Source organism: Ictidomys tridecemlineatus, chromosome 1 (genome assembly GCF_052094955.1).
Source record: "Ictidomys tridecemlineatus isolate mIctTri1 chromosome 1, mIctTri1.hap1, whole genome shotgun sequence".
NCBI lineage: Eukaryota > Metazoa > Chordata > Mammalia > Rodentia > Sciuridae > Ictidomys > Ictidomys tridecemlineatus.
The window spans coordinates 221,949,277-221,970,448 of record NC_135477.1 but is presented as its reverse complement, the minus strand read 5'-3'; the positions used below and the strand labels follow the sequence as shown (position 1 = coordinate 221,970,448).

The following is a 21,172-nucleotide window of genomic DNA, read 5'->3' as shown; positions in this document are numbered from 1 at the left end:
GGACCTGAGTAAAGAAGTAGGGCCAGGGGAGGGCGGGCTTTGCAGGAGGCAGGGTGAGCCCTGGTTTCTATGGAAGGATACGATTGGTTTGTTCTAATAATTCTGTGGGCTTCCAGAAAACAGACACTGTGCCTACCCCCAAGATAACAAGACGGTTGTTCAGCTGAGAGACTTTATCCATAAGAGCAGAGTGGGTAGCACAATATGGTCAGGTCATTAGAGAACCCCCTGGTTTTAGATAGCACATAACTCGGCCATAACAGAGTTTATATAAACACACACCAATTGGGACAAAGGCTCATCTCCTGTAACTTGTAGGCTATTCCTAAAATCCACTACCTTTTGACCCTGCTCTTAAGTCAAACTTTTTTTAAAAGTTCTTTCAAAACTGGAAACAGAATTAGGAATGCTGAAAGCATTGTTGGGACAGTTCCCAGGCATGTTGCCTTGTTCAGAAACTGGAAAGATGAGGAGTCTTCTCAGCTGCCTAGGGCTTGTGGCTGCCCTGTCTCCAGGCCAGGGTTCTTGGGACCATTCAGACCTGTGCCTGGCCTTCCTGGAAGGCCCCTCATGGTGTGCTGGCCCAGTGCATTTACTGACCTAAGGAAACAGTCAATTGGCTTTGTCAGTCATTCTAATTTAGAAAAATAGAAGCCAAATGACCACACTTGATGAAAATACAGATCTACAATGAAATAAGGCATCTATATCTGTTTATGAAAAACACTTTTGGGAGGATGCATTGAAAACAGTTATAACTAGAGATACACACAAAAACAGATACATGATGTTCTATGTTGTAGTAAAACTGGTATTAAAATATCTGCTGTATTTACACACTCTTAATAAAAATAAAATGATGTAATTAAACGAATATCTTTTGTTGTGCTTTTAATTGCGGTGATAGTCTTTATTAAAATGTTTTAAATGCTTAATGATGACATTTCAAACATAGCAAAATACCAAAAATATCAACTGATATTCATGTACTGGTTATTACCATATTAACAGATGTCAACATGTAGCTTTATTTGCTGTAAAGTCAAGTTTGTCTCTTTTTAAATAACAAATGGAAAGAATTCAGGATAAATACAATACTCCCATCCGATCCCCTACCTCATTCTCCAGAGGTAACCTCTAGCCTAAGGTTAGTGTGCTTCTTTTCATGTATGTATGTTCAAACTTTTATTATATGTTACAAGTATATCCACAGGTGATAAACACCCTAGTTTTATGTGCTTTAAATATTTATATAAATATTAGGAAACGTGGTACATTTTCTTTTGTAAATGCTTTTCTGAACAACATTTTAAGGGGCTGAGAATGTGGTTCACTGGTATCATTTTCCTAGCATATATGAGGCCCTGGGTTCTATCCCCAGCAACACACACACACACACACACACACACACACACACACACTTACAAAAAAAAAAAACTACACTATTCTAAACACATTATCCTCAGTCCTCAACTTCTCCCTTTCTACTGGTTCCTTCCTTCCATCTTTCCACATACTCTTTCATCTTGAACAAACAAACAACAAAGACCTTCAATTGACTCCCTCCCCTCTAGATTCTGTCCTCTCTCATCCTTCAGAGGCATAATTTTTCTTTGAACCTAATTTTAAAATTGTGCTCTAGACACAACACTATTATTTAAAATTTGATAGTGAATATATATATATATATATATATATATATATAACATTTATATCCTAAAAAATTGTGAATTTGTGTCTCCCCAAAGAGATACATCTGAGCCCTAACTCCCCTCCCCATATCTTTAAATGTGATCCTATGTGACAAAAAGAAATCAGATTCAAATTAAGTCATTAGGATGCTCCCTAATCCAATATAACTGTTGTCTGTATACGAGGGGAAGTAATGGCACAGAATGCTGTGTGAAGAAGGAAGCAAAGATTGGGGTGGGGCTTCCATAAGCCAAGATACACCAAAAATTCACAGAAAACCAATAGTAGCTGGGGGAGGCATTGAGCTAATGTCTCAGAAAGAACCACCTGTTTACTTGACCTCAGACATCCCCAGTATGTTTTGTTACTTGAACCAATTAACTTTCAGTTCTTTGTCATAGCAACCTACTACACAGATATCACCTCTATCTCTATTACCATCCCTCATCTACTCCTTTGCCATGTCCTCTCCCACTCACTTCTCACCTCACTGATAACTGACTTCCACGCCCAGCATCCTCATCAAAGCCACCAACGCCAGTCCCAGGAGGACACCCCTCGAATCTCTTTGTAACATTTTATATTCTTTCTTCTTTCTTCCAAAACCGCTATCTTTTCTTGACCCATGGCATAGAGAGCCTGAACTTTTCTCCTACTTCTCTGTTTCTCTTAGTATCTTTGGGATCTTTTTCCCACTGTTCTTTAAATGGAAGTGTCCTCAGGGTTCTATCCAAGCCCTCTTATCACCATAGGCTCTCTCAGAGGAATGTTTTCCATTTCTAATGACCCTGAGTATCATCTGTAATTGGAATCTCAACTTCAGACCAATCTCCCAACTTCCAATCCCCATCATGATCAGAGAGAGTGAAAGGAAATTTACTGGGGGAAATTAGGGTTCTCTCAACAGGTCTAAATAGCAAGAATCGCAAACTTCACAAAGCAGATGTGAGGGCTAAGGGCTGCCTGAGAAGGAAGCCTCAATTTCCTCTGTGTCCATACTCCACCCACTGTCCCTATCTTTCATCAGATTCCCAGATAGAAGCACCTGGCTTCCATGGTCTGTTCTTTGCTTTCCTCTCACCCTGGCTTTGCTTTCTCAGTCACTTCCTGTGTGCCGCCTTACGACTCCTTAAATTAAGTTTCTCAAAGGAATGAAGATTCCTAGTCTCTGGGCCCTGAGCACAGATTGCTTCCAGCTACCTAGAGCAGATCACCTCCTTTTCCACCTGGCTGATTCCAGCCCTTCCAGTCATCTCAGCCTGCATCTCCACTTCCTTTGCCACGTTTCCTTGCTCACCTCAACTCCTCCCCAATTGATTATTGTGGCTTTGAGGTCCTCAGCACCCTATGCTTCCCCAGGTCATGCACACACTCTGTGAATCATCCCTGTTTACTCTCCTGTGTCTCTCACTAAGCTAAAAGCATTTTCAGTGCACAGCTATCTTTGTAAAGCATTATTTGTTAAAAAAAATCGCAGATTTTCTTGACCTAGTACAGGCCAGTGTTGACCTCAATACTCTCGACATTTTGGACTGGATAATTGTTCTTTGAAGAGCCATCTGGTGCATCATAGAATGTCCAATGGCACCTCAGCCTCCACCCACTAGATGCCAATCATATACTCCTCCTGCCTCAGTCATGACAATTAAAAGAATATCTCCAGATGTTGCCAAGAGTCCATTGGGGGCAAAAAAATTGGTCCGATTTGAGAACCACCGGTTTTGGTTTAAAGTGAGAATTGGGTATAAGGATGCCCAGGGAACCCAGAAACTATCCTTCATGTAGCCCCTAGAATCTAAATATAGAAGTGCAATTCCAGGGCTGGGGTTGTGGCTTAGTGGTAGAGCATTTGCCTGGTATATGTGAGGCACTGGGTTGGATTCTCAGCACCACATATAAATAAATTAATTAAACAAAGGTTCTTTTAACAACTAAATGTATTTAGAAGAAGAAGAGGAGTTGGAGGAGGAAGAGGAAGAGGAGGAAGAAGAAGAGGAGCAACAACTCCATGCATTAGGCCTCCCAGGAGTGTGATATTTGTGGAATATGGAGAGCAAGGTGCAAACAGCAATTTCTGATGCCCAAGGATTAGGCAGAAGGCCTCAGAAGACACACAGGAGAGAAGGGCTTTCACCTGCTGGAAGCAAACAGGAATCAATATGGTGATCTATGCAGAGTAGACAGATAAAAACAGGAATGTGGGCAGATGTGCCAAGGGTAGATGTTTGGGCAAGAAGTCTGGACCCTCTGTTGCATGGTTGCAAAGGAGGCTGCTGCAGTGGTCTCAATGAGAACTGTAAGGGCCTCTGACCGCAGTCTTCCTCTGTCTATTTGTGGTAATATTGGAGAAGTCTACTTTTTAATCTTTTTTATGTGGTCACTTGTTTCTTTTTGTAGGAACAAAATGCTGGCAAGAAGGAAGGAAACTAGAGTGTTTCAATTTGATATCCTGCTGTTAAAGACTAGGGGAAATGATTGGATCTGTGAGAAGAAACATTGTAATCAAAATGTAAAAAGTTAGACAACTTGGTTTTTCTTTTACCTTGTGTTATTACATAATATTCTTTATATTATGAACTGCAAATAGGCCTCAAGACATATATTCCTCTTTTTTCCTTAACAATGAGATTTTGGTTGAGCTCATAGATTTTGGAGCAAGTTTTTATAGGTAAGGTTACTAGATATGGTAAGGAAACTAACTTCTGGTCAGATACAATGTGTGATACAGAGTGTGATTCTCAGAAGGTTTTTTTTTTTATTGGTTGTTCAAAACATTACAATGCTCTTGACATATCATATTTCATACATTTGATTTAAGTGGGCTATGAACTCCAATTTTTACTACGTATACAGATTGCAGATTCACATTGGTTACACATCCACGTTTTTACATATTGCCATACTAGTGTCTGTTGTATTTTGCTGCCTTTCCTATCTCCTACTATCCCCACTCCTCTCCCCTCCCCTCCCATCTTCTCTCTCTACCCCATCTACTGTAATTCATTTCTCTCTTTTGTTTTTTTCCCTTTCCCCTCACATCCTCTTATATGTAATTTTGTATAACGAAGAGGGTCTTCTTCCATTTCAGAAGGTTTTTTGAAGGGAGAAATCGAATTCTTCGTTCTCTTTTGCAGCGGCTTGAATACAGACAATGGCTAGAGCTTAAGGAACTATCTTGGGCCATGAGGTGAAAGCACATGTTAAGAGCAGGAGGGAGCTATAGCTCAGGCGTAGAGTGCTTGCCTAGCACATGTGAGGCACTGGGTTTGATCCTCAGTACCATATTTAAAAAATAAATAAATAAAACAAAGGCATGTTGTCCATGTACAACTACAAAATAATAATAATAATAATAATAATAATAATAATAATAATAATAGAATGGTAGAGCAGCAGCAGAATGAAAGCCTACTTCTCTAACACACTAAAGAACAAGAACCAGGCCAACCTTTTCAGTAAAGGGTCAGATAGAAGATGCTTTCAGCTTTGTGGAGCATATGAGTCTCTGACATAACTAGTCAATGATGCCGTTTAGAATGAAAACAGTCATAGGAAATATGTTCCACTAAGATTTTATTTATGGACCTAAAAATATGAATTTCAATAATTTTCCCATATCACAAAATATATGCTTCTATTGATTTATTTTAAACCATTTAAAAATGTAAAAGTACTTCTTAGCTGGAAAGCTGCACGAAAGAAGGCTGAGGACTAAATTTGTCAGCTCCTACTAGAGACCCCCATACAGATTGCTTTTCTTCAGGTTCTATTTACAGGAGAAAGACACTCTTGTTCTGGTAGATAAAGCTTGCTGTGATCCACAGAAACAGCCCTACTTACAGTATGTGGATGCAACCTGTACCAGTTCTGTGCTAGGGCTGTGTGCCTTCCCAGGGTTCTGTGGCTTGCTCCTAAGGCTCAGACTTGGAATTCTCTTTGAGGATCTCCCTCAGGCTATTGGCCTCAGGATGAATAGTTAGAAATGCATGAGAATGCATATGCCCTGAGGACAGCACTTCAGTAGAGGGCTTGGCTGTCTTGGCTGACTCTACACTCACCTCTCTCAATACCCAACTCTCTTGCTCTCTGTGTAGACAAACTCAGCCAGAATTTAAACTCCAGAGCTCCTTGTAGGGTGGAAGCTTCCCTCTTCAGGACTGGGCCTGACATTGCACCCTGGCTTGGCTTCCTCCTCTTGCAGTTCCATTTCTCCTCCTCTTTACTATGAGCACCTCCTTTACAAATCAGTGACAGAAGCCTGTGTCAGAGACTGCTTCTGGCAAATCTTAAGAAAGTCTGTAGTAACTGTCGTTGCTCAGTCCTTTCTTCAGTCTCTGATGAAACAAAGAAATTGCAACCTGCTCTTAAATAAATAAAACCCCCAGGGTCCTAGGGTATAGCATGCCTGGAGAAAACAGGGAGTTCTGGTGTCATTTGGCTTGGATGGAAATCTAGTTTAGCATTTCTGAACCTCAAGATTCCTCATCTGTACAATGGAGCTAATAATAACATCTATGGCAAAAGGTTGTTTTGAATGTATATGGAATGTTATAGCACTAAACACATCCAGCACATCATAAATATTCTATAAAAGACAGCTTTTAGGGGCCGGGGTTGTGGATTAGTGGTAGAACACTTGCCAGGCATGTGAGAGGCACTGGGTTCAATCCTCAGCACCACATTAAATAAAATAAAGATCTGTCAACAACAAAATGTATATTTAAAAAGGTAGTTTTTATTAGCACTATTAACAGTAATATGTTGTCCATGGCACTTGGAGGACATAATCACTGCTGTTTGCAAATTCTGGCAAAACATTTTCTTTGTAAATAATAGAGGAGCAATTACTATCAGCTGCTCTGTGAGGTGCTGATCAATAGCCAAATAGGGTTTTCTCCTGTGTAATAATACTTGAATATTAGCACTACTAATTACAATGTCAATATTAAGTAAGAGACACAGTATGAATGGAAACTTCAGTGACAAGTTAGGTAAACGGCTGTGCCCTGAACCAGGTACACCTGGGCCATAGTCCTAGACACACTACTTTCTGATTCTATAAGGACATTACAATATTTATCCAGTCAGGTTGCCAAAACCTATCTCCTGAGGTTATTGTGAAAGTTAAATAAACAGTGCATATAGCACTGATGGTCACACCCCACCAGGAACTTACTATGAATCAGGCACCAAGCTGTTATCATCCATAGGCTGACTCCATGGAAGGGAAAGGAACAGGTTCCAAACATCGCTGAGACCTCTATCCTGATGGCAAAAGCAGTAATGGTGTCAATTCCCAGAGGATAAGCTTTTAGAAAATAATCATTGGATTCTTTCCTTGGGTCAGCTTGCTAGAAACCAACCCCACAACTGCCAACCATTGCTAAGTAAACTGAGCCTCTTCCAGGGCCGCTGAAACTCAGAAGAGTCCAGTCTTCTCACACGCTCTTTACCATGCTGGATCCAAGCAAGTCTCCATTTGAACCCTGCACTGTCCAGTCTGTGCCCAGGTTGGCCCTGCTGGTGTTTGTACAGCAGTGACCATCGCTTGTGCTATCACAGAGCTCCGGGCCTGGGGTGAGCAGACTATCAGAGCTCATAGGTAAACAAATCTCTTCTACACAGGACACCAAAATCTCACCAAAGAGCCCTTTTACTTTGCTTAGGGAGAGAAGAGAAAAAGAAAAAGAGAAAACCACACACACTGAGGGACATCATAAAATACTTCAGCCTGCCTGACTTACCAACTTGGTTTAACCAAATAAGAACTTCCCTTATTTAAGCGTTTAATAAATGACCCATAGGAAGATTGTGTTTCCATGAGCTAGGGACTTCTTATTTAGTGGCAGTTTTTGTGTGTGTGTGTGAATGTGTGTGTGTGTGTTTTTTTTTAATTCAAATTTTCTTCCCCCACCACATGCAGCAATTGCTATCAGATGCTAAATGTCTGTGGTCACACACTCAGCTTCCTGTTTATAAATGTGCTCTGTTTTCAGTGAGCCAGCAGTTTCTTGTTCTGCACAGAGGTATGGCAAGCCATGCTGGGCCCAGGAGTTCCAGCCTGCTTTGTAGTGGCCCGGGGTGCTGGACTGTGGGGGCTCTCACACTGTAAGCAACTGTTCATAATAAAGGAATTCAGCCCAGTGAGCTTGTTATAGGCAGGACTGTTGTCGAAGATAAACAAAGCCAGGCCCTCATTAAAGTGGTAAAGTCAGATTTTCGTCAGGGGTAACTATTACAATAGGGAAAAGAGTCCAGTGTGAACTGAACTCAACTTGGACTTGTCAGACACAACTGGGAATTTTTAAGGGAAAATGAGGGAGCAGGGAGGAGAGGCAATGAGGCTCAGCAGGGTTGTCTGTGGGGATGTGATTGGGCCAGCTCTGGTGCTGGCCGGCCCTTAAGGAAGTAAGGATTCTGTTCCCCCAGAGGGGCTCCAAACCTACTGATGATTACATTGAAAGGAGTAGCTTTCGTGTACTGGAGAAAGACACTCTGAATTGCAAGAGATACATGTGCATCGTAAAGGTCACAGGGAAAGGATTCACAATCATAAGACCTTTCTAGTAAAAGCTACGCATGAGGGTGGTAGAGCCCAGCTTTGGGCGTCGGTTTGAACAGTACATTTCTCTGGCAGCCTTGAGCTTTCCAGCAAGCACTTTGGTGGAGGGTGGGGGACTCCTAGAGACGTGCCTTGAGCTGTTAGAAACTATGTTAGTATTGTTTCAAGCCATTACAGGGACAGGGTTGAGGCCTGGTTGAGTCAGAAGCTCCCTGTGTCCAGGGGTTTATCCTTGCCAGGGGAAGCAGCTCCAGGTTTGAGGTCTGTCTTGAACCCTTCACTCACATTCTCAATGTTTCTCTACCTAACCCACCAGGCCCTCATCACCCCCTGTGACCTCCTGCCTTTGACCTCCTGCCTACTAACTTGGCAACTTCAAATCTTAAAGAGTATCCAAGTCCTGGCCACCACACATGTGCTACTCTATCATCCTGGACTTGATTTTTCCTCTGACTTGTTTGTAAGCCAACTCCATACTTCCTTCATATGGAGTTTATTCTCTATCTTGGAAAAGCCTCTCCTGATTTTCAAGCAGGTGACATTCCCACAGCACTATACTCTTCCTTCCTGCAACATTTATGACACTATATTTTAGTGAATAATTAAGTATCAGATACCCCCATCAAACTTTAGCTACAGGAGGGAAGGAGCTGGATTCAGATCATCCTCCTCTCTAGAGCACATAGAAGTAGTAAGTGCTTAATAAGTGCTTGCTGAGCAAGCAAATGCATGGTACTGTCCTGCAATGCCTTCACTCAGGACTTTGCTCTTAATGGTTGAGAACGTGGCACTGACTGAATCGCAGCTTCACCTCCTATGGTTTTGCTAGAAAAAGGAGCATATTTGAAGTTAGTGCCAATAAGGGGTGGGTGCTAAAGAGATTAGCACCATCAAAAAGAAGCCAAATACTATGCATGAAGAAAGTAGGAAAGACTGGCTTCATTCCCATAGAACATGTGTCTTTTTGAGAAAAATTTGAACAAGGACACTTACAGAGTGAAAATTCAGGGAGAAGACAGCCATCCAGAAGCCAAGGAGCAATTCTCAGAAGGAACCAATTCTGCCTGCACATGCATCTTGGGCTTCTAGCCTCCAGAACTTTGAGAAAATAAATTTCTGCTGTTTAAGCCTCCCAGACTCTGGTAATTTGTTATGGCACTTTTAGTAAACTAGTATAGATCCCACTGGTCAGGAGTTTGGAAAGAGCACCATGGGGACCATTTTTCTCTATAGTCAGGTGAAGGTTTTTTTATTCACTTGTCTGATACCCAGGTTGATTTTAAGGACTGAATCATATTCCTCGCAAACTCATTTCTTGATGCTGTAAACCTCAGTGTCACAGAATGTTACAGTCTTGGATGAGACTGTGGCATGTGTTATTACTTAAATTAGGATTGGATTAATCCATTTTTCTGCTGCGTAACAAAATTTATGACACTGGGTACTTCATAGAGAAAAGAGGTTTATTTAGCTCACTGTTTGGGAGGCTGAAAGTCCAAGATATGGCAGCCCCATCCTTTCAGCCTCTGGTAAGGGACCCCTTTGCTGAGTCATAACACTGCAGAGAAATGGAAAGGGAGTCAGCTTCCTGTTCACATGAAAATATAGGAAGCCAGAGGAACTCAGGGTCCAGGTTGTTCACCAGGGTACCTGGAGAGCACCCCTAATGACCTAAACACCTTCCACTAGGCCCACCTCTTAAAGGTTCTACCACTTCCACATCCCCACAGGAGGACAACGCTTCTAGCACATTCTAATCATGTCCAATATCCATCACAAGAATTAAGGACTTACTGGAGCAGTGTTGTCTTTAATCCAATATGATGGGTGTCTTCATGAGGAGGGGAAATCGGGATACACACACACATACACATAGGATACCATTTAAAAATCTAGGCAGAGACTGGTGATGGAGCAGAAGCCCAGGAATGCCAACAAACCCCCAGGAGCCAGGACAGAGGCAGGGGACGGGTTCTATATCCCAGTCCTCAGTGGAATGAACTCTGATGATTTAAGCCACACGGTGCACATTATAATCCATCCTCTATCTACTAATGGGGGTCCTGCATTAATAGATTCAACCAACCACTAACTGAAAATATTTGGGAAAAATTGTTTCTGTACTGAACATGCACAAAGATTTTTTTCTTGTCATTCCCTAAGTAATATAGTATATTAACTATTTACATAGTATTTCTATTGTATTGAGTATTATAAATAAACAAGAGATTATTTAAAATATATGGGAGGATGTGCATAGGTTATGTGTAAATGCTATATCCTTTTTTAAAATATATATTTTGAGCTGTTGGTGGACCTTTATTTTATTCATTTATTTATATGCAGTGCTGAGAATCAAATCCAGGACCTCACACATGCTAGGCAAGTACTCTACCAGTGAGCCACAACCCCAGCCCAGTGTTGTATCCTTCTACATAAGGAACTTTGTAATCTGTGAATTTTGGTATCTGCAGGAGTTTCTGGACCCAATTCCCTGCAGATATGAGGGGACAGCTTTACCATGTTATAGCAGCCCTAAAGAAGTAGTACAGTGGGGACAACTTGAAGACCACTTCCTGTGTAGATTTTCATCTTTCCATAGGCATTTATGGCTTCATGGTGTACTGACTTCCTTTTTTATTTATTATTATTATTTCTTTGGTACTGGGATTAAAACTATGTGCACATGGATCACTTTAACACTGAGCAATATCCCTAGCCCCCCCCCTTTTTTTTTTTATTTTGAGACAAGGTCTCACTATATTGCTTAGGGCCTTGCTGAGATGCTTAGACTGGCTTTGAACTCATGATGCTCCTGCATCTGCCTCCTGAGCTGCTGGGATTGCAAGGCATGCCCCGCTGTATATTGACTTCTTCAAGGGCAGCTCAGCACTTCACGCATGTGTATGTTCCAGTGAACAAGGAGGATGTGCATCACCTTTGTGATTTAGTTTGGGAAGTTATCCAGTATCACTTCCCCCTACACCAAACATGTCACTAACTAACCCAGATTCAAAAAGAGGAGAGTCAGTCTCCACCTCCTGACGAAGGAGTGAGAGAATCACCTTGTGAAATGAGAGCTATTATGGTGTCCATTTTGGAAATATAATCAGTCACCATCCAGAACTTGAAGAAGAAAGCACAAACTATGAAGCCTAGATTGGAAGAGAATTGATGAACAGTGAGATCTATGACTTCCCTGGAGAAGCTTCATAATGAAGGAGCAGGAGTAGAGAGGATGCATGAACCCCATCTGTGGTTGCTATGTAATGGAGCACTTGACTTTAAGGAGATGATCTCTCCCATTTAAGATGAGGTTTAAATTAACTGATTCTTCCATCTGTTCTAAGAAATTAGGACCATATTCAGGATTATCACCTGGTTAAAGTCCCTTGAAAAAGAAATTTATGAATTTTAAGAAGCAAAGACATACAAAATCCAACAAGGAACTCATATCATTTCATTATCTGTTAAGTTCTTTAGCCCTAAGAACATCAAAATATTTTTTGGTGGAAATTTGCAGTCTTCATGACTTCTCTGATTAACAGTCATTTCCTGAAAAGTCATTCAGCCAACACTCATGAGAGGAATCTTATCTCTGTCGTTGTTGACTTCTACTGAAGAATACCATGGATCAACCAGCCCTGGCTGGTTGTCTTGCCAGAGCCTTTGTGTGGTGTACTAAAATATATCTCTTCTAACAGGTGGATTCCTCCTTATGCTCATGTAGGGCTTGCTTGGAGAGGTAAGGAAGAATCCAGATGATCCAGATAATGAGCCTGTAGCACTATGGTCCATTGCATCCTGCCCCACCTCTCTGACTCCAGAATCACAGATTAGAACCCCAGCCCTGGGAAGCTCTGGCATAGAGCAAAGGAGAAAAAAGAAAGGGACAATCCAGAATTAACTATTTACACAAACAAGACCACAAAAAAATCCATACTGCCAAGTTGCCCTGATTGAGTAAGAATATGGTTTCTCCTATAGAGCACAGGTCTGAGCTCAAAAGCCATGTTTAGTAACTAGGGAAATAAAGAGCATCTTTGCAAACCCATCACAAAAGTAGACATCAAGGCCACATTCCTTTGCCCGTCTGGACCTCAGTTTCCACATCTGTGCAATGGATGTCCTCTAGACAATCCTCCACAAAAGCTATTGTGAATAGAAATGATCTAGGAATCCTGGTAAAATGTAGCTTCTTCTCTGTGGAGATAGTGCAGGGTCTGGGGTTCTGCATTTGTAACAACTTCTCATGCATTGCCATCCCTGGACCATGCTTCGAGTAGCAAAAATTGGAGATAATCCTAAGGCCTGCCACTCTATGGTTTCAGGTCATCCGGTGTGAAAAATCACCCAATTGTCTAAAGCTGGGACCAGGCCTACAAAGCTAGAAATAACTCTAGTTAAAACTTATAATCTAAGAACCAGGAAACCAAAAGGTTTCTGTATGTTTGAAAAATAATGGCCCACCTGTCCCTTCCCCCTTGCCCTTCCCATTCTCCCCAACCCTTATCTCATATCCCCCCCCCCTTTTTCTTTCCTGATCACTTCATAATACTTGTGGCAAAAAAGAAAAAAATGGCAATGCCTCCTGAGTTAGTCATCTTACCGTTGCTGTGATGGAATACCTGAGATAAGCCACTTATAAGGAGGAAAGATTAATTCTGGCTCATGGTTTTAGTCTGAATGAAGCCGTGGTTGCTGGGTCGTACTGTTTTTGAGCCTGTGGTGGCACAGTGGCAGGAGGAACTGCTCGCTTCATGGCTGCCAGGAAGTGAAAGAGAGAAATGGAAGAGATAGATGAGAAGGGGCCAGGGTGCCAATATCCCTTTCAAGAACACATTCTCTATGATCTAATTTCTTGCCATCAGGCCCCACTTCCAAAAAGTCCCAACACCTCCCAACAGCACCACTGACTGGAGACCAAGCCTTCAACACATGGGCTTTTGGGGGTTCAAGATCCAAACTACAGTGCCATCTTAACCCAAATGGAGTGAAGTAGGGAACCTTGAGAAATAATTTTGAAGAGGGCCAAAATATATTTTTTGATCTGGACACAGTGTCACTCACCTGTAATCACAAGGACTTGGGAGGCTGATGCAGGAGGATTGCAGGTTCAAGGCCAGCCTAAACAATGTAATGAGATCCAATATCAAAATAAAAAATAAAGGGGCCAGGCTCAGTGGGGCACACCTGTAGTCCCAGCAGCTCGGAAGGTTAAGGCAGGAGGATCGCGAGTTCAAAGCCAATCTCAACAAAAGCAAGGCACTATGAAACTCAGTGAGACTCTGTGTCTAAATAAAATACAAAATAAGGCTGGGGATGTGGCTCAGTGGTTAAGTGCCCCTGAGTTCAATTCAGGTTCCCCCCCAAAAAATAAAAAGGGTAATAGTTCCATGGTAGAGCACCTCTGGGTTCAAAGTAATGCAAGTGCATGCGCGCATGCACACACACACACACACACATGTGTATGTATTTATAAACTTTAGTGGGCTGGAGTTGTAGCTCAGTGGTAGAGCCCTTACCTAGCATGTGTGAGGCACTGGATTTGATCCTCAGAACCACATAAAAATAAATAAAATAAAGTCATTGTGTTCATCTACAACTAAAAGTAAAAAAAAAACAAAACAACTTTAAATGAGTGATTCTAGAGCATGGTGTGGGGACTGATGATTATTTTAGAGACTACTGGGCATATGATAAAGCACAGAGATCACATACCTTGTTGACTAGATCAGAAAATATGTTTTGTCCCAAAACAGCTAAAATAGCTAAATTTCAAAAATGTCAGGACAAGATATCTCTGGTAATGTTATTTTTCTAGAAGTTGTCATTTTACTTCATGGGAATGGGAAGGGAGAGGAATATATAGACTGTATATACATGTTTTCACATACACACACTACATGCTACACACACACACACACACACACACACACACACACAACACACATTTTTTAACTGCAAAGGAAATAAAAAGGAAGGTCCTTTAATAGGAGCTTCACTTACTTCCTCACAAAATTTTTGTCTCCAGCTAGGCATGTGTATGTCCATAATCCCAGTGATTAGAGAAGCTGAAGCAGGAGGATTGCAAGTTCAATTACAAGGTCCTAAGCAACTTAGGGAGACCCTGGGGATGTGCCTCAGACATAAGTGTCCTGGGTTCAATCCTTTTTTACAAAACAAAAACAACCTATTAAAATAAATTAAATAGACACAAAATTAGTATGTCTGTCATTAGTTCCCTTCTCTCCCGCCCAACCCAAGTGATATCATGTGCTGTGCTAAGCCCCAGGCTTCCTTCAGTGAACCTACTTTGGATATTGTTCCCTGACCAAGTGTAATAGCTTTCTGTTGCTCTGACAAACTACCTGAGACAATCAAATTAAGATTTGATTTTGGCTCATTGTTTCCAAGGTTTCCTCCATGGTCGCTTTGGCTCCAATGTTTCTAGGTCTGTGGTGAAGCAGGGCATCGTGGCAGGGATCTCGTGGTAGAGCAAAACTGCTCATCTTATGGCAGCTAGGAAGCAGAGGTGGGGCAGAAAAAGAGAAGGGGCCAGGGTCATAACACTGCTCTCAAGGTCACACTGCCTAACACCTATTTCTTCCAACTAGGCCCTCTCTCCTAAAGTTTCCACTACCTCCCAATAAGCTATGATGAATCCATCTATGGATCAATGCACAGGTGAGGTCAGAGCCCTCAGGATCTGATCACCTCTCAACACTGCACCCTCCCTCCTCCGCGCCACCTCCCAACACTGCAGCACTGGAGCCAAACCTTCAACAAACAAACTTTTGGGGAACATTTCAGATCCAAACCATAACACAGAGTAAGAGGTCCAGAGCCAGGGCAGGCTTGAGTGCTGCACCCCCACACACACAGCTCCTCTTTGAAGCAGCAGAGCATCAGGAAAAAGCAAGTAGTGGAGTTTGGCTCTCTTTCTACAAAGATTATCGTGAGCCATTGGGCAGGTGGTTGCTCTTAGGGATCCCAGGCCAGAGGCACCTTGTGAAGAAGAACCCCAGCTTTCACCCAGAGCTGCCTCTATTCAGTGCCAAACCAGGATGAGTCTGAGCTACCTGCTCTTCTGCAGCAGGGAGTCTCCTGTAGAGGATACAGATCTGCTGATTTCTATGGCTTCCCAATAACTCTGTGAGTCTGGCCTACAAGATTAAATGGCCCAGGGCCCATGTTTAGAGGGCAGCAGTCCCTAGTCTTTTGACATGGTTTTTTAAATTTCTTTAATGCCTCCTAAGGAAAAAGGGGTGATTCTCATCCAAGTTTCTGATTTTCCCTCCACAGACTTGCACTCTAGTCTAACTTCAAGGGTTTCCTGTGGTGTCAGTAAGAGAGAATACACAGGCTTGCAGAGAATATCTGGTATACTGTCTTCCCTTTACATGACGGTTAAGGACACTTGGGAATGCCTCTTGTTATTTGATTTAAGGACAGTAAGTCAGGGTTAAGGATAGGAAAACAACTATTTTGAGCACAGAAGAGTTTGTTTTCACTTCAGTTGTCCCAGGAGATGAATGTCCTGTGAATCAGATGTGTCCCAGGAAGAAGAGGCCAGGGGTTAAGCTACAGGGACTTGCATGGACAACACTGTCACTGCCTCTGCAGGTACCACTAACGGGACAGGATCCTGGAAACATGGTGTGCGCATCTATTAAATGTTTAATGAACGGATTTATACACAATCCATAGAAAGTGCTCAATTAATATTGCCTTTTATTATTATTACTTTTTTCAGTCTTCACAATGACCCCATATGGTGAATGCTATCATTTTTCTCATTTTATAGGTGGTAGAAATAGGTTAGGCTACTCTCCCACAGCAATACAGATGATGTGTAGCTCTCAGCCTCCAAGTCGTGCTCCACAAGCAGAGCACAGTCTGAACAGCGACCTTTGTTCATCGAAGCATCAAATGTTGGTGATACTGTTATGAGGAAGTAAGTTGGTAGAGGTCGAAGATTTCTAGCCAGGAGCACCAACACCTAGAGAAGAGGGAGAGCAAATGCCATGAGATATATGAAAAATGAGCTCTTAGCAAGTAAGTTCCTCCCTAAGGGCTTCCAAAACTCATCAGAGAGTAAATAGATAGAACGTAAGCATCACGTATCTTGTATTGGATTAGTTAGGAATAGATTTAGCTGAAAGTACAAAAGACTCCCAATAGCAATGGCTTACCCGAGTCCAGCTAAGGGGTTTAAAGTTGACAGGGCAGCTTCATAATGATCAGAGACTCAGGCTCCGGTATCTCATTGTCCCATCATGCTTAGCATACCTTCTGTCTCATGGCCCAAGAATGATGTTTGAGCATCAACTGTACATCAGGATTTCAGCCAGCAACCAGGTGATATATATGTATGTATTTGTGTAATATATATTCCACATATATAATTTTAATATATTTCATATGTATTATATAATATTATATATGTATATATACAATATATATATATGGTTGGCGATGTAGCCCAAAGGTAGAGTGCCCTGTAGTGGAGGGAAAATTTAGGGGAGATGGAAAAGAAGAGGAAACAACCATCCCACCATGCAGCATGAACCAGGATCTTACCTTCTTTACGTTCAAGAACAATGCTCCTGTCCTGTGATTGGTTCTAAGAAGGTGGCTTGGGGTTCCTCTCTCAGAAGCAAAATCCAAAAGCTGGGAATGAACAACAGAATGAGCAATAAAGAAGACTTATATCCGCTTCAAGAAATTTATTAGTATTGCTTTAAATATTCCTTTTACTTCTACTCTTTTCTTTGTAAAACATTAAAAATTGATTCTAGAGTTAAAACAAAGTGAAAGAGCCCTCTATATTTTAATGGTTAAATTAAGTAGAACCCCATCGTATGTCTTCGATCTCACTTTCACTTTGTATCTTCTTATTTTTCAAGGGAATGGTGAGAGTTGGATTGTATAATTTTGCAGGACTTACTTCTTTGTTGAAGAACTGAACCATAGATGTTAAACCAGGAAAAAATTTTTGCAAAAATAAAAAGTGAACATGTCTACACAAAAGCTCAAAAAATGGGTATGAAAACATTTCTACCTACAAGGTAAAATTTTGTGGGGTTGAGATTTGGGTCAACTCTCACATAAACATTCATCTGCTGTGATCTCTTTCTCTCCCAAGCTCAAGATTCCCATTGTTCTGAAATAGTTCGATGCTTACCATCCTTTTCCCAAAGCAGTCTCACCTGGATGTGCCACTCTTTTTCAGATGCCCAAACTTGAAGCCTTCTTCAGTCACTAAATGTTAATAACCAACCTCCATACCCACTGTCGAGTCAGTTGGCAAGGCTTCTTCCAGGCTTCCCTGGAGTCAGGCCATCCCTGTGCTGTTACCCAGTGGGGCCCACTTCAGAGGAACATACATCATAACATATCAATTGGTCTCCTTGCCTCTGACGTTGATTTATTTTACCCATCTACACCCATGTACCCCTTCTTATCTCCCCTCACAAGGGAAGAAAAAATAGCTGTAGGATTGAAACTTCATTCAGAGGATCTTAGTCAAGGGCAGGGGCAGCACAAGGGCTCAAGGGCTTTGGGGTATGAGGGAAAGTGCGATCTAGACTAGCTAGTCTGAGAATGAGCCCAGAAAGTCTTAATGACTGGAAGAAAATCAAAGAGATCAAAGGATTAAGTGACCTGTATGAGGCTAAAGATCAAGGAATGGGGAACTGAAGAGAGAAGAGAGCTGAAAATGTAAGACACTTAGGTAGAAGGGTTCTGGGTGATGATAAGAGCCAGGACGTATGGGTGGGACCAGGTGGGTTAAGTGGAGCAGGGATGATTTGCTGTATTTGAGGAGGTCCAGAAACTGGAAGGAAACATGAAGAATGAGTCACCCCTTTACCCCGCCCCCCCCCCTGACATCAGCAAAGAGGATGAAGGTGCAAGCTGGTGCTGAAAGGACCATGAGCTGGGTCCCAAGAGGACAATGAATCAAGGAGTGAACTGAGCATTGAGTAGCTGACAATGGTGGGAGGGACATCTCAGGTTTGGAGGAGTGGCTTTTAAGAACTCATGTGGCTATCAGAGCAGAATGGACTAATGCTGTCATCACCAGAGTAGGCTCTTTTAAAAGGACAGGCTCAGCCCCTCTTATGGTCTCTCTCTTGCCCTTCTGCCTTCTGCCATGGGATGACTTAGTGAATTAGGGTTTTCCAGAGACACAGATGGGTGGAAATATAAGAGGGGATTTATCAGTTGACTTGCGTGATCAAAGGCTAACAGTCCAACAATGGCTATCTGAAGTCTGGAAAGCTGGGGAAAACAGTAGCTTTTCAGTCCAGGAATCCTAAAACCTCAAACCCAGAGAGACCCGTGGTGCAGCCCCAGATAGAGCAAAGGCCTAGAAGGGCCCTGGAGAATAGCTGGTACGAATCTGTGTCCGAAGCCTAAAGAATCTGGAGTCTAACATCCAAGGGCAACCTCAGCAGCAAGGAAACAACAGAAACAAAAACCCATTCAACAAGTGTTGTGCAGCTTTAACATCACTTCCCCCTTCTTTCTTGTTTTTTTGTTTTGTTTTGTTTATTGTTCCATCTGAGTTCCAAGCCTCTTGGATGGTGATGCTCCCATTCAGGGCGAGTCTTCCACACTTAATTTGCTGATCCAAGTCCAATTATTACTGGAAATACCCTTACAGACACACCTAGAAGTATGCCTTATAATTTTCTAGGCCTCTCTTAATTCAGTCAAGTTGACAATCAACATTAAGCTGACATACACAAGAATAGCCTGGGACGGGGATATAGCTCTGTTGGTGAGTGTTTGCCTTGCATGTACAAGGTTCTGAGTTCACCACCATCACCATCACCACCAACACCACCACTACCACCACCATCACCATCACCACCACCAACAACAACCAAGAAAACCAGAACCATAAGCCAATAACTTTCTGTTCATTAGAAATTACCCAGTCTGTGGTATTCTGTTACAGTAGCACAAAATAGACTATGACACCATCCTTAGCCTGAAGGGACTAAGCAAGGAAGGCCTAACCCAAGCCACAATGAAAAAGATCGTATCAAGGATTACAGGAAGAAGAAGACAGGAACCCTAGGGCAGCAGCTGGGGAATAAGTTCCTCAGACTCACTCTCCTCCCTCCCTTTACTCCTTCTTCCCTCCCTCTCTCCTTCTTTGTTCAGGCTCTGCATCAGTTAAGCAAAGGGAAAAGCCAGAGGGTGAGGGAGGCTCTTGATGGAGCCTATGCAAGTCAGCCTTCCTGGGCACAACAGGGCAGAGAGAAGAGGGAAGTGTGGAGACAGCATTCAAGGGAACAAAATAAAGATAACCAATGCACCTCTGTTGCTGTGTAGTGTCCCATAATGTCCTTCTCATTCCTTTTTCAGATAATATTCCTGAGCTCAAGCAATTCTCCCGCCTCAGCCTCTCCAGTAATGGGGACTACAGGCATGTGTCACCACACTGAACTTTCCTGGAGTTTTCTCCAAGCCTTGAATGATTTTTGTAGAGAAAGTAAGGCTTGGATTTTAGCCACAAAAGGCTGTTGACATTTCCTTAATTTTAAGCCTAATGGGGACTTAAATCTGTAACACTTGCAAAATTTTTAAAGTTGGTCCTGACTCTATACTTTGGTTCATGGTTTTATAGCAGGGCTGAAATAACCCTCTGTCTTGGGGCATATTAACAGTGGTTTTATTTCCTGGGGTAAAGTGAGAAAATGCATGATGCTCACACAAAAATGGCCCTTTTGGTCACATGATGCTATTTAAAAAAAAAAAAACTCCTGAGATCTATGACATCTTCATGAAAATACATAGAATTCTTGCTTAATGAGCATGTTTAACTGAACACATATGTTTTAAGGTTTCATTCTCAGCTCACCAGGAGAAAACCAACATCTAGCTTAGACTTGTACCAGGAGATTTCTAGGAGTTTCTGTGTTGTCATGAAAGTCTGAAGAAATGACTGTTATATTCTGAACTCTGGCATCTTGGACAAGAATTTGCTTTCTCTGGGTCTCAATTTCATTCAACTATTCATTCACTCACTTACTCACTTGTTCAAGAGAATGTATCTGTCACTTATACCAACAATAATGGTCCAAAGCATAATTAGACCCAAATGTTGCCATTGAGTAAAATCGTAGAACAAGAATATTGTGCTTTTTGATGACAGAAATTGCTTCCCGGTCTAACTTTTGAGAAGTGGAGGAGTGCCTGAGTGGATTAGGTTGGGAGTGTTCTTTCTCCATCATGCAAGCTTCCCTGAGATGTGGTCTTTCTCTACTTAGGAAGCGGAAATGGTAGGGAAACAGCAGTGATTAGTGCGGATGTTCTCTTCTGTCCCCGGTGGTCATTTTGGGCTTTGAACTCTGTCCCCTACTCTGACCAGTCTGCATCCTCTCCTTTACTTGCTTGCTAAACAATTCCACTGCAAAAGCCTCTCTCCCCGGCAAAACAAAGGTCAAAACACAACTCACCCAAACAGTTTGAATAAACAGGCAAGATTCGGCTTCCTTGTCTGAGGACTGGCTCCTCCCCCTAAATGGAGACACACAACAGCACATGGGTTTTCAGGAGGGTGTTAACATATTTCTGAAGGGATGCAGTTTGTCGGCAGGACATCTGAAATCGGGTGCAGATTAAAGAGTGCCACATGCAGCAGCATCTGCTTCTGATTATGTATTCCAGAAAACCAAAATGCAGTCTTACGAATCTAAAAATACTTCTTAATGTTCGCCAAAGATGCATTTATTCTTGGATTTATAAAAATGCAGGCCATGTGAAATATGTGGGGGGCATGTACTCTCATAAAGGGAAAAAAAAAATTGACCAAAAGGAGACAGACTTCAAATGAATCTCTAAAATCCTTTATTGAAAGGAGCAGGGTGGAATGGTAAGGCTTTGGAGTGTGACTGTGAAGCA

General features: G+C 42.1%; 1 long non-coding RNA gene across 1 annotated transcript; it reads right to left on the bottom strand.

Annotated features, from left to right (window-relative positions):
• Window positions 1-15,391: 15,391 nt before the first annotated feature.
• LOC144365348 (uncharacterized) lies at window positions 15,392-20,918 on the bottom strand. The gene is made up of 3 exons (XR_013423663.1): window positions 20,728-20,918; window positions 16,838-16,927; window positions 15,392-16,256 (listed from the first exon to the last, which is right to left on the bottom strand). It is a non-coding gene; the product is annotated as an uncharacterized LOC144365348 (long non-coding RNA).
• Window positions 20,919-21,172: the final 254 nt, after the last annotated feature.